This window comes from Hakea prostrata, chromosome 1, assembly GCF_041222555.1.
Source record: "Hakea prostrata isolate BN-2017 chromosome 1, UWA_Hpros_2, whole genome shotgun sequence".
NCBI lineage: Eukaryota > Viridiplantae > Streptophyta > Magnoliopsida > Proteales > Proteaceae > Hakea > Hakea prostrata.
This window is the reverse complement of record NC_142600.1, coordinates 17,092,657-17,104,669: the sequence shown is the minus strand read 5'-3', so window position 1 is coordinate 17,104,669 and position 12,013 is coordinate 17,092,657. Positions and strand designations below refer to the sequence as shown.

At 36.2% G+C, this 12,013-nt stretch overlaps 1 long non-coding RNA gene across 5 annotated transcripts in view; it reads right to left on the bottom strand.

Annotated features, from left to right (window-relative positions):
* The window catches only part of LOC149027929 (uncharacterized), a 40,200-nt gene extending 32,070 nt beyond the window's left edge, over positions 1 to 8,130 (bottom strand). For 2 of the 5 annotated variants that reach the window (XR_016175277.1, XR_016175281.1), the window contains exons 1-2: positions 7,920 to 8,129; positions 6,924 to 7,103 (exon numbers count right to left, since the gene is read on the bottom strand). This is a non-coding gene — a long non-coding RNA (uncharacterized LOC149027929). Of the gene's footprint in view, positions 1 to 6,923; positions 7,104 to 7,919 lie in introns of all 5 variants that reach the window. The other 3 variants (XR_016175279.1, XR_016175278.1, XR_016175280.1) reach the window with 3 other exon arrangements.
* Between the last annotated feature and the right edge of the window lie 3,883 nt (positions 8,131 to 12,013).

Here is a 12,013-nt window from a genome sequence, read left to right as displayed (position 1 = left end):
GTATCTAGTGCTGTCGTGGAATGCCTTTTCCATGGGACATTGCTCAATATGTAGCTATCAACAGAGGGACATCGAGGGATGCATTGAGCAATTTGAGCCTTCTTTAATTTTGGAATCCACGCTAGACTAAGATACATAACTAGTGGTATTTCTCCTCACATGTAGCAAAACTAAAATTAGTTTGGGAGCTAAATCACATACCGTGCATATTCCAAACGATTTATGAGAAAGGAAGGTTAAGCAAGAAAAAATAGGTCACCCTCATAATAACAAATATAAAAATTCATTTCCCTAGTCATTTATACATGGTGTTTTGATATTCTAATGGATTAGGTAATACAACCCAAGAGAATAATCTATCTAATCACTAACAACGTATTCAATGCTATCGTGGATTGTCTTTTCCACTTGACTTGGCTCAGTAGATATTTTCCATTAAGGGACATCGAGGGACATTCGAGGGACACGTTGAGCCTTTTCAGCTTTTCTTTTCTAAGACAATCCACTATAAGATAGAATACATAACTAGTGATATTTCTCCACACATATAAGAAAACAAAATTTAGTTTGTGAACTTTATACATGGCCTATAATAGTAAAGATTCTCTAATTGAAAATTTTAACTTGGAAGAAGCAAGGTAACCCGTGAAATAACCTTTCTACCTATCCCTTATGCAAGTCATCAACGCATGGTTACTTCAATAGACTTAGGAGTTTGACATGCAACCTTAGAGAATGATCTAATTAATCACTAATCATGTATCTAATGCTATCGTGGAATGTATTTTCCGGCGAACTTAGTTCATGGTATTTTTAACAATTCATAAACAACGAGGGACAACCGAGCAACGCTCTAAGCCATTCGATCCTTCTTTTCTATCACAATCCACTTTAGACTAGGATACATGACTAGCAATATTTCTCTTAACATGTTAGAAAACGACAATTAATTTGTGACGTATTCAAATCATATACGGTGTATGCTCCTAACGATTCATGCATAATAAAGGTTCTAATGGCCAAATAAGGTCTCACCCTTGAAATAACATATCTATAAAACTTTGTGTGACTCATTTGAAATACTCCGAGAGTAGGTGATACAATGAAAGGGAATATTTAAATTACCATTAAGAATGTATCTAGTGCTGTCGTGGAATGCCTTTTTCCATGGGACATTGCTCAATAAATAGCTTTAAACAGAGGGACATTGAGGGACGCAGTGAGCTATATGAGCCTCCTTTAAGTTTGGAATCCACGCTAGACAAAGATACACAACCAGTTGTATTTCTTCTTCACATGTAGGAAAATTACAGTTAGTTTGTAACCAAGATCCCATATGGTGCATGTTCCTAACGATTTATGCAAAAGGAAGGTTAAGCAAGAATAAATAGGTCACCCTCATAATAACAAATATAAAAATTGATTTCCCTAGTCATTTATACATGGTGTCTTGATATACTATGGGATTAGGTAATACAATCAATGAAAATAATCGAACTAATCACTAACAATGTATTCAATGCTATCGTGGATTGTCTTTTCCACTTGACTTGGCTCAGTATATATTTTCCATTAAGGGACATCGAGGGACATTCGAGGAACATGTTAAGCCTTTTGAGCTTTTATTTTCTAAGACAATCCACTATAAGATAGAATACATAACTAGTGATATTTCTCCTCACATATAAGCAAACAAATTTTAGTTTCCGAACTGTATACATGGTCTATAATCCTAATGATCTCTAATAGAAAATTTTAACTTGAATAAGCAAGGTAACCCGTGAAATAACCTTTCTACCTATCCCTAATGAAAGTCATCAACGCATGGTTACTTCCATAAACTTAGGAGTTTGACATGCAACTTTAGAGGATGATCTAATTAATCACTAAGCATGTATCTAATGCTATAGTGGAATGTCTTTTCCGTAGAACTTAGCTTAGGGTATTTCTAACAATTGAGAGACAACGAGGGACAACCGAGCAACGCTCTAAGCCTTTTCAATCCTTCTTTTCTATCACAATCCACTTTAGACTAGGATACATGACTAGCAATATTTCTTTTAACATGTTAGAAAACGACAATTAAGTTGTGACATATTTAAATCATATACGGTGTATGCTCCTAACCATTCATGCATAATAAAGGTTCTAATGGACAAACAAGGTCATCATTGAAATAACCTATCTATCAAACTTTGTGTGACTCATTTAAAATAATCCGGGAGTAGGTGACACAACGAAATGGAATAATTAAATTACCACTAAGAATGTATCTAGTGCTGTCGTGGAATGCCATTTCCATGGGACATTGCTCAGTATGTAGCTATCAACAGAGGGACATCGAGGGATGCACTGAGCAATTTGAGTCTTCTTTAATTTTGGAATCCACGCTAGACTAAGATACATAACTAGTGGTATTTCTCTTCACATGTAACAAAACTACAGTTAGTTTGTGAGCTAAATCACATACCGTGCATGTTCTTAACGATTTATGAGAAAGGAAGGTTAAGCAAGAAAAAATAGGTCACCCTCATAATAACAAATATAAAAATTCATTTCCCTAGTCATTTATACGTGGTGTTTTGATATACTAATGGATTAGGTAATACAACCAAAGAGAATAATCTAACTAATCACTAACAACGTATTCAATGCTATCATGGACTGTCTTTTCCACTTGACTTGGCTCAGTATATATTTTCCATTATGGGACATCAAGGGACATTCGAGGGACATCGTTGAGCCTTTTCAGCTTTTCTTTTCTAAGACAATCCGCTTTAAGATAGAATACATAACTAGTGATACTTCTCCTCACATATAAGAAAACAAAATTTAGTTTGCGAACTGTATACATGGTGTATAATCCTAATGATTCTCTAACTAGAAAATTTTAACTTGGAAGAAGCAAGGTAACCCATGAAATAACCTTTCTACCTATCCCTTATGCAAGTCATCAACGAATGGTTACTTCGATAGACTTAGGAGTTTGACATGCAACCTTAGAGAATGATCTAATTAATCACTAAGCATGTATCTAATGCTATCGTGGAATATCTTTTCCGCAGGACTTAGATCAAGGTATTTCTAACAATTCAGAGACAACGAGGGACAACCGAGCAACACTCTAAGCCTTTCGATCCTTCTTTTCTATCACAATCCACTTTAGACTAGGATACATGACTAAGCAATATTTCTCTTAACATGTTAGAAAACGACAATTAATTTGTGACATATTCAAATCATATACGGTGTATGCTCCTAACGATCCTTGCATAATAAAGGTTCTAATGGCCAAACAAGGTCACCCTTGAAATAACCTATCTATCAAACTTTGTGTGACTCATTTGAAAAACTCCGGGAGTAGGTGATACAACGAAAGGGAATAATTAAATTACCACTAAGAATGTATCTAGTGTTGTCGTGGAATGCCTTTTCCATGGGACATTGCTCGTAGTATGTAGCTTTCAACAGAGGGACATCGAGGGACGCACTGAGCTATTTGAGCCTCCTTTAATTGGAATCCACGCTAAACTAAGATACATAACCAGTGGTATTTATCTTCACATGTAGGAAAACTAAAGTTAGTTTGTGAGCTAAATCACATATGGTGCATGTTCCTAACGATTTATGCGAAAGAAAGGTTAAGCAAGAAAAAATAGGTCACCCTTATAATAACAAATTCAAAAATTTATTTCCCTAGTCATTTATACGTGGTGTTTTGATATACTAAGGGATTAGGTAATACAACCAAAGAGAATAATCTAACTAATCACTAACAATGTATTCAATGCTATCGTGGATTGTCTTTTCCACTTGACTTGGCTCAGTATATATTTTCCATTAAGGGACATTCGAGGATCACGTTGAGCCTTTTCAACTTTTCTTTTCTAAGACAATCCACTTTAAGATAGAATACATAACTAGTGATATTTCTCCTCACATATAAGAAAACAAAATTTAGTTTGCGAACTGTATACATGGTCTATAATCCTAACGATTCTCTAATAGAAAATTTTAACTTGGAAGAAACAAGGTAACCTATGGACTAACCATTATACATATCGCTTTTGCAAGTCATCAACTCTTGGTTACTTCAATAAAGTTAGGAGTTTGACATGCAACCTTAAAGAATGATCTAATTAATCACTAGGCATGTATCCAATGCTATTGTGGAATGTCTTTTCCGCGAGACTTAGCTCAAGGTATTACTCATAATTAAGTGACATCGAGGGACAGCCGAGCAACACTCTAAGACATTCGATCCTTCTTTTCAATCACAATCCACTTTAGACTAGGATACATGACTAGCAATATTTCTTTTAACATGTTAGAAAATGACAATTAATTTGTGACATATTGAAATCATATACGGTCTATGCTCCTAATGATTCATGCATGAGAAAGGTTCTGATGGACAAACAAGGTCACGTTTGAAATTACCTATCTATCTATCTTTGTGTGAGTAATTTAATATACTCTGCGAGTAGGTGATAAAACCAAAGGGAAGCGGAATCAACCAAATCGAGGAAAGCAATTCAGCACAAGGTCATGATGGTTGATGGCTTCGACCATGCCTTCCTATTCCATCTTTTCCTAAATCTCCCTAAACGGAAGAAATAGAAGCTCGAGAAGGAATACCAAAACCTAGCCAAGGGCTTTTGTTCTCGTGATTGGCTCTCCAATTGAAATTGCCTTGGGTCACCCTGGTCATTAGCGTATCTTGTCTCCGATGGTCCCTTTTGAATATGACTCTTAGTATAGGAAGGAAGAGGTTGGGCTGAGAGGTTAATTAGAACGTTTTCATGGTCCGCTCGTTATCGGTGCGCTCATTCCTGGGGGGAAGATATCCTTTATAGTCTGATGATTCCTTTTAAGGGTGGTCAGTGAATGAGGGAGTCTCTCGAAACCTTAATCATTTATTACCTCCTTTGCCAATTTATCAACAAATTGGCTAGTACTTATCTCGTTCCCGACCCGGGGACTAAATTACCACTAAGAACCTATCTAGTGTTGTCATGGAATGCCTTTTCCATGGGACATTGCTCAATATGTAGCTTTCAACATAGGGACATCGAGGGACGCTCCGAGTTATTTGAGCCTTCTTTAATATTGGAATCCACATTAAACTAAGATACATAACTAGTGGTATTTCTCTTCACATGTAGGAAAGCTACAGCTTAGTTTGTGAGATAAATTACATATGGTGCATGTTCCTAACGACTGACCCACAAGGAAGGTTAAGCAAGAAAAAACTTGGTCACCCACATATAACCAATAAAAATAATGTTTTCCCTAGTCATCTATACGCGATCTTTTGATATACTAGCGATTAGGCAATACAACCAAAGAGAATAATCTAACTAATCACTAACAATGTATTCAATGCTATTGTGGATTGTCTTTTCCACGTGACTTGGCTCAGTATATATTTTCCATTAAGGGACATCGAGGGACATTCAAGGAACACGTTGAGCCTTTTGAGATTTTCTTTTCAATGACAATCCACTTCAAGATAGAATACACAACTAGTGATATTTCTCCTCACATATAGGAAACTAAAATTTTGTTTGCGAACTGTATACATGGTCTATAATCCTAATGATTCTCTAATATAAATTTTTAACTTGAAAGAAACAAGGTAACCCGTGAAATAACCTTTATACCTATCCCTTATGCAAGTCATCAACACATGGTTACTTCAATAAACTTAAGATTTTGACATACAACCTTAAAGAATGATTTAATTAATAACTAAGCATGTATCCAATGCTAGCGTGGAATATCTTTTCCGCGGGACTTAGCTCAGGGTATTTTTAACAATTAAGGGACATCGAGGGACAACTGAGCAATGCTCTGAGGCTTTCGATGCTTCTTTTCTACCACAATCCACTCCAGACTAGTATACATGATTAGCAATATTTCTCTTCACATGTTAGGAAACTATAATTAATTTGTGACGTATTCAAATCATATATAGTTTATGCTCCTAATGATTCATGCATAAGAAAAGTTTTGATGGACAAACAAGGTCACCCTTGATATAACCTATCTATCTATCTTTCTTTCTATGACTCATTTGATATATTTCGGGCATAGGTGATACAACCAAAGGGAATGATTAAATTACCACTAATAATGTATCTAGTGTTGTCGTGGAATGCCTTATCCATGGGACATTGCTCAGTATGTAGATTTCAACATAGGGACATCGAGGGACACTCCGAGCTATTTGAGCCTTCTTTAATTTTGGAATCCACATTAGACTAAGATACATAATTAGTGGTATTTCTTTTCACATGTAGGAAAACTACAGTTAGTTTGTGAGCTAAATCACATATGGTGCATGTTACTAATGATTTACATGCAAGGAAGGTTAAGTAAGAAAAAACAAGGTCACCCACATAATAACCAATATAAATATCAATTTCCCTAATCATCTATACGTGGTCTTTTGATATATTAAGGTATTAGGTAATACAACCTAAGAGAATAATGTAAACAATCACTAACAATGTATCCAATGCACACCGTGGATTGTCTTTTTTGGGTGTCTTTGTTCAAGATGCTTGTGTGCAGTTTTCAATCTCACCCAAAAGACCAGGCTAAATATGCTCAAGAAAGGAAAGTTGATTAACACAACTCGATCAAAATTAGACATAAAATATGGCCGCAGATGAAGATAAAATAAAAATCTAAGATCCGGACAATAATGACCAGAAGTGCCAACTTTACTGGTATCTATTATAACAGAAAACTTCCAATGCAAAATTACTAAAAATTCAGTATAACTTGATTGGGTAACTATCAGGTATAACGATTTACCCAAATAAAAAATATATATCAGGAATAACGCATAGCGGATAACAACAGCTCTACTCTTTAAAGATAAGGTCAGAAAATATCCAGAAATAAAGATATCTTACTTGCAAACGTATATTCCCGAAACTTTTCTGGGCTTTGCTCAAACTAATAGCTCGGTCTCTCCTTCAACGTATCTCTTGTATCAGAAGCTTCTTCATACATTTGACAAATCCATTAACTAGCGACCGTTTCTTGACCAAAATCCGAGGGCGGGCGCTGGCGGAAATCTGCGTTTCGTCCATCTGGAGAACTCCAAGATGTCAATGGTGCGATGGGATAATTGCATTTCAGCAAGGAAAATAAGTTAACGATGCCATCATAGGCGTGCAAATACGGCAACTCAAGCTCTACGTACAGACCTAACATATTTGCATCTAAAGGATAGCCGGGATAGACGAAATAAGATCAGAAAACAATACTGCGATATAAACCTTAGAACCCTGAACGGGTAAACTTTAAAGATAGAAGGGTTTAGGACTTCGACCGAAAAGGATTAGAAACCTTCAACGGATGCGAGAAGAACCCTAAATAAAAAACACAGCCCACACACAGCTCCTCAAGTCCAGTAATCAGTGATTGAATTTGTGGGTGTTCCCCATCTCGAGTGGATCAAAACAACAACAATATGATAATATCACCCGTTTCAAACGCGCGCACGGATAGGGAAGTAAAATAAGCTCAAAACAATACTGCGATCTAAACCCCAGATTTTGAAAACAGATGCGAGAAGAACCTAAAATAGAAAAACACAACTCACACACAAAGCTCCGACGCCCAGTTATCAGTAATTAAATTTGGGCGCTTTCCCACCGCTCGAATTGATGAAAACAACAACGAAATGATAAAATCACCCGGTTTCAGACACGCACTCTCAGACGGGGAGGCGAAATAAGATCAAAAATCATTACCGCGATACAAACCCTATAACCCTGAATGGGTAAATTGAAGAAATAGAAAGGTCTAGGGCTTTGCCGGAAAGGATTAGAAACCTTCAAAAGATGCTAGAGGAATCCTAACCTAAAACAGAAAAACACAACTCAGATACAGAGTTCACTAACCAGTAATTGAATTTCAGGATTATCCCACCATTCGAGTGGAGGAAAACACAAACGATATGATCACATCGGCCAGCTTCAGACAAGCACACAGAGAAGGGGAGACCGGAAAGTAAGGGTTCGAGCAGTTTAAAAACGTCTATATTGTAAACCCTAATAAAAAAACATGTTCAATTCCAAATTTCCAATTCCTTTTTTTCGGCAGAACGGTACTTTCGATTTCTTTTCTTTTTCCCGGTGGAACGTCGAATCGAATTCAAAAACACTGAAGGAAGCGGGAAAACTTCATCAATGACTACCGAGTACCGACCCGACGAGTGGCGTAGGGATTTGTTTTGAACCGTGGAGATTTTGCCACGTGTATAAAATATTGTCGGACACTGTGAAATCAAGTAATAGAGGTTACATTATAAATACCTTCTTTTAGTTTTACATCAAAGGATTGAGGCTCTTCGTATTAATTATCATTCCTAATTATGATACTTTTTTATTATTTTAAACTGTTTGGCATTATTATCAATTTTATTTTTATTTAAAATAAAAAAAAATATCTTCAAAATTCATAATAGACTTTTTGTCTATTATGAATTATGGTGAGAATTTCATTATCTTCATTTATGTGGAAGTTTATTTAGAGTTTTATAGTTAAAATGAAGATAAAATAGTCAATACACATTCTTTTATAAAAATCATACTTTTTCCCTCTTATCTCACTTGCTCACTATCATTTTCTAACAATTTTTTATTTTGACGCCAAACTTATTTTTCATTTCATAATTTATTTTCAACAAAACTCATCAAACAATTTTTCATACTTTTCAGTGGAAATGTCATGGGTTCGACTCTTGCAAACGACAAGCATCCCTTTTGAAGATGTAATCAAGGTGCGCGCAAGCTGGCCAGATGAACCTCATGTACAAAAACAAAAACCAAAAAAAAAACAATAAATTATACTTATTTATTTTATTTAAATATGCATAATAGATAATGAAAATTGATACCAAAAAGAGCCTTAATAGATTATAAATTTACAAAATAAAACCTCTTGAATCTACCCAATCTAGTCCTTTGTTTCCCAACTTCTCAACAGAGATCCAAAAGTCGAGAGCCTCTTGGCTGAAAACTTAACTACTCTGGGTAAACTTTGCTTTTGAGAGATCATCAAGTGGTAAAATTATCTACATGGTCGGGCTCATTCTTGCAGGTTCGACAGGCTAAAATGATGAATAGGATTGTGTAGCAACAACCAGATATCAATAATATATTTCAACTGTAAAAGAAGAAGATATTAGCATCAATAATAATAGAAGAAGTTAGAAGATTGCCAAGTAGATACAACAATAATGTGTAGAGTAAGAAAGCTATAAGTAACTGTTAAAAGAGTTATAATAGTTTATGGTTAGTAACAAATCATGGAACTTGTTATAATAGACGTTAAACTCTCGAGCTGTCTTAAATAGGCCGAGAGGAGATTGTGAAAGGTAGGAAATGATCTGGTGTGTTGATTCCATGGTTCATTGTGTCGGCGACATATCACCGTCGCCGACACAGGGCGATATGTCGCCATGTCACTGGGGGGCGACACGACACCCCCCAGCGACACCGAATAAACCTTAAGTCGGCGATAATATCGCTAAATTTGCCATATATAACAGCTTTTGGTTTGTTTTTCCTCGATTTTTCATTCGCTTTTTGCTAAGGTGACATAGGGCCTCTAAAAGCTCTAGGGGCGCTGCCCCACACCCCCGCTGGGGCGGCCTCCCCGGACCCCCGCCCACTCACCGGGGAGCGGGACCCCATGCCCGTCAGCAACAATATATGAAGCATGAGCTACACATCTCTTTCTTCAACATAATTGTATAATGAATTGTAAACTTTAGTACATTTCTTTATTAATTGTGTATTTGTGTTTTCTTTGCATATTTACATTAGTTTATATGAATTTTCCAAACTTTCAGTTTTGCCCGCATATAGCTGGACACGTGCCAATTATAAACTTTAGGTTAGGTGGTGTTTTAGGTCAAAATAACAATCCCAATGTGTTTATTGACCTCAAATTAGGTTACGCGTCAAATTTTAGGTAAAAATTACCTGAAATACCCTTCGAAATAGGAGTTCGATTTTTCATCGAACCCTTGCCAAAAGTCGGGTGACTTTTGGCGACATGTCGCCGTGTCGCCAGGGTCCGACACGGCGACATGAATCGACATATCGAACCTTGGTTGATTCTATGCTCTTCTCTCTCATCTATTTTATGTACCTCTCACTTTCTTATTTCTGAATTTATTTCTTCATTTCATCGTTATTATACTCTTGACTTCAAGAGGATTCAACTCCTATTATAGTACTCTCTTTTATCCAAACATTCTAGGCTTGCCTACGGGAGAGTTTAGGACCTTGCTTTAGAAATGCACAGGACTATCAAACAACATAATTTCGACCGTTGGATCGAAATATCGGTTTTGAATTCAATGATTCGAAATTTGGCTTAATGCGCATAACCGAAGCAACTTTAGACGACATAATGTGTTCATTGCTTATTTTATAGTTAAATAACTAAATAATTAACGGGTCTGGTCTTTGCTTTGATTTACCATTATGTGCATTCAAGTCCATGTAGCATGTCACATGTGAATCTTATTTCGAAATACAACAAAAAATTTAAAAATTTTAACTGGATTTGAGTTTGAAAGTTAATCCTTTCATTGAAATTTGTAGATCGGTAACTCGGAAAGGTAGTTTGAATTTTCAAACCCTAATACCAAATATTGAAAGGTTCTGAGAACAATTAGTGGTTTCTTTGGAGAAAAAATAGAAAGCGTTCAAACTCATTATGTTCTTTAGTAATCTGACTAATTACTCGAGATCTAACTACTACCCATCTCATAAGATGAGGGAAGAAATAGCTCAATTAGGCAGTATCATACGGCTCAAATAAATATCTATATGACAACTTGTTGCATCTCAGATCTAACTCTAGTCCGGACTGAAGTGGATTGACTCCCGGTTGAGGTCCCAACTATGAATAATATAAGACTTGCAAAAGAAGTTAGACACAAGCCAGATAGGATGCCGGCCAACCACCTCCAATAGCTAAGTCGATCGGAGATCATATTAGGATTCCAAGCAAAGTTTGCTCATAAGTTATCTAAAAAATGTTTGTGTCCTTACCTATGGATTGGGACCTTGTTAAATAATGCACGGGTTACCTTTCTTGGAGCCGATAGGATCTTGCACGTTTGCTCGTCTAACCATTTATGGGGTGATGCCCTAATTAGGAGTTTCCATTCATGTTATGTCATTTTTTGCCTTAGCGTGAATGTAACATTCCTTATTGGTTTTGTCCAACTGGGCTATGTCCCATTCACCTGGCCGAGTGAATGATCAAGCGGTGTACCGACCATATACACGTGTGCATTTTATTCGTAACACGAGTAAACAAATTGAAAAGCAATCCTAGTTTTTAGGACAATAAATCAAAATGGTATTATCAAACAGTTTTCGGCTGATAACATTTTTTTTTTTTTTTTTTTTGCAATGGCTTATCAAATTGGGGTCCTAGGTTGTTTACTTTTTTGGGGTCCTAGGTTGTTTACAAGTTGATCTAAATATTTTCCACTAATGTCGTAGTTAATGACGCAAGTGAATATTTAAATTTTAAATTCACGTTCATAATCGTCTGGGAGAATCCAAATAAGTCCAAAATTATAATAAGATCCCAAGTCCAACTGTAAACCAGCCTCTAACTAGCTTCTTTATCTTAATAACAAAAAGGACAATCATTCCTTCTAATGGTTCGGTGCTAGTTAGTGAAGCCCAGGCCTTGCTGTTGGGCTTTGTGGAGTTAAATGGGATTCAAGATATTTGGTTCATTGTGAAATCGGACTATGCCGAGTTGGTGGACTTAATTTCCAAGACTTACATTCTCCTTCCTCTTGAGTCTTGACTTTTGTAGTGTTATTGAGGATGTGATAACCATATAGTCTATCTCAAATCTGGAGATTCACTTTATTTATAGAAACAACTAATTTTGTAGCTGATGCTCCCAGCAAACCTTACCTTTGGCAAGATAGACAGTTTGACCCTTAGCTACTCAG